The 2231-nt window shown below is 35.3% G+C and overlaps 1 protein-coding gene across 1 annotated transcript in view; it reads right to left on the bottom strand.

The window, feature by feature from the left end:
* The window catches only part of PARK2 (parkin RBR E3 ubiquitin protein ligase), a 1293247-nt gene that overhangs the window by 774107 nt on the left and 516909 nt on the right, over positions 1-2231 (bottom strand). The window lies entirely within an intron of this gene.

The following is a 2231-nucleotide window of genomic DNA, read 5'->3' as shown; positions in this document are numbered from 1 at the left end:
GCACCCCTGCAGCCCCCAGCTGCACCATGTAGAGTTGCCTAAGCCAGTCCCTAGCCTGCAAAATGCACAAAGCTGGCAGACCACAAGACAGAGGGGTAAATGAGAAACAGGGTGATCAGAGGTTAGATGTGACTCAGACATGGGTGGAAAGTAAAGGTGAAACAGCATGTCATCATAGGCCATACAGTACTCTGAAAGCTGCTGTCATTTACCGCATTCCATAAATTTACTAGAATTTATTGTCTATTGTTTGGGTGGAAATAATTACACATTTCAATTTAAAAATATAAAGAGAATATTATACATTTAGCAGAATTTTCTCAGTGCCTACTGGTACTTCAGACCCTATACAGAGAGAATTCTATATTTTCTTAACTAAAATATTATGGTCTAGAGAGAAAGACAAAGAGAGTCAATTGAAAATGTCAATAATTCTAAGTTCATTCTCATAAAAGAAAATTCTGGAGAAGGCCAAGGGCAATATTATGAAAAAGCAAAATAAGAAGACTCAAATTTTCAGATAAATATGTTTGATAAGATAGTAGAGACAGATGCGCTAGGAAACGGATTAAAGAATGTGAATATGATTATTGTTCTAAAATTGTTTTTAATATTCAGTGACAGGTAAAGGTTTAATTTTGTTCTAAACAATGTGATTTTTTTATTTTTAGTAAGAATTTTACTTTGGGAAATCAAAGAACTAGTAGATAGGTCTACTAATATAATAAATCCAATCTGTTACACAGTTGTACAGGAAGAAACATAGTAAATATAGGGTTTGGTACCACTTTTGGTTTCAGCCATACGTTGGGGGATTTGAAACATATTGCCTATTGATGGGGAGGGATGACCGTACATGTGAGACATCCAGAAAAAATGCATAAATCTCAAAGAGGTAGTCTAAAATTCAGGCTTGGATACCATCTTCAATGGCAAAGGAAGAAAGGGAGAGGAGAAGACAAGAGTAAGGTTTCTTACGCAGATTATTAAGTTGGTGACTTCTCAAGAAACAGAGTCTCCAGAGACTCTGTCCTTCTCATCCTAGTAAGGAGAGGGAGACACCCTTACAAATGGAGATTTCCTTGGTAGATATAAATTTCCCTTACAAAAAGGTGACTTCCGCTCTGTTTTTAGAGCTTGTCCTATGTCTACTGTTTCTCAAAATAATCAGCTCAAAATAATACTTATGCTAACGTGGCATATTTTGGGATGGTATATTCTGGTCTCATACACTCTCAAGGTGGAATTTTCCCTTGTTTGGTTTATAATGTTGGAGCATGAGTATCCTTTAGTAGGGCTTGTTTTTATCTAGAGGTGTCAATGTCAGAATGATCTTCTACATACTCTGGTTGAAATTTCAGAATTGTTATGAGCTTGGGTTTGATATCTATATTAATTTATCTTATTCTGGATCACAAGAGCATTGCAGGGGTTTAGATTTATCTCATTTTTCCCCATTTTTGAAATCTGTTTCCATTTCTCAGTTTTTCTTTCCAGACCTGAGGTGCCCAGCTCACATGAAGCAGAGCCTCTTTCCCTCCCACAGTCATCTCAAGATCACCAGAGCATCAGCTAATGCCTTACTTTCTGGGTTTATCTACGCCTGTATTTAAAGATGTTGCTTCTACATTTTCACTTGTCCTTGGAAATTATCTTTTTTTTTATTTTTTGCAAGCTCATTGAAAATTTTTAATTCCTTAAATTTTATTTAGTAATTTTAGTGGGAGGCATTTCTTATTATGTTAGGCTTCCATCTTGCAGGTCCCAGAACTTTCTGACACTGTGAAGGCCATACCAGCCCACAACTGCCGGGATCTATTGTATGTGGGAGGAAAATCAACTTCTACCCTGTAAAGTCATTGTGATTATTTTGTGTCTTCTGTCAGACACAGTAAAAATTAATTCTATTACACCTTTGACTATCTAGAGAATAAAAGACTAAGAGACACATATTAATATTTTAAAAATAACTAAACAATAACCATCTTTTCCAAAGAAAAGCATTTTGAAATGGGTGGTAGAACAGAGAGAAGGAAGAATCCTTTCACACTAAGGATGTCATTGCCATTGGAATATGTGGCTTTAGAAACCACAAATGGCTCGATTAGCTTTCAAAATCTTTCTACTTTTTAGAATTTTTCTACATCACTAGAAACATATCTCTTCTATTTAATCTCAATGTGAAAACCTGTTTCATAGTACTTATAATAAATGCATTCTCAAATTTTACA

The sequence above is a fragment of the Mandrillus leucophaeus genome, unplaced genomic scaffold, assembly GCF_000951045.1.
Source record: "Mandrillus leucophaeus isolate KB7577 unplaced genomic scaffold, Mleu.le_1.0 Scaffold6, whole genome shotgun sequence".
Taxonomy (NCBI): Eukaryota; Metazoa; Chordata; class Mammalia; order Primates; family Cercopithecidae; genus Mandrillus; species Mandrillus leucophaeus.
The sequence above is the reverse complement of the archived record's forward strand: the minus strand, read 5'-3'. Positions and strand labels throughout refer to the sequence as shown.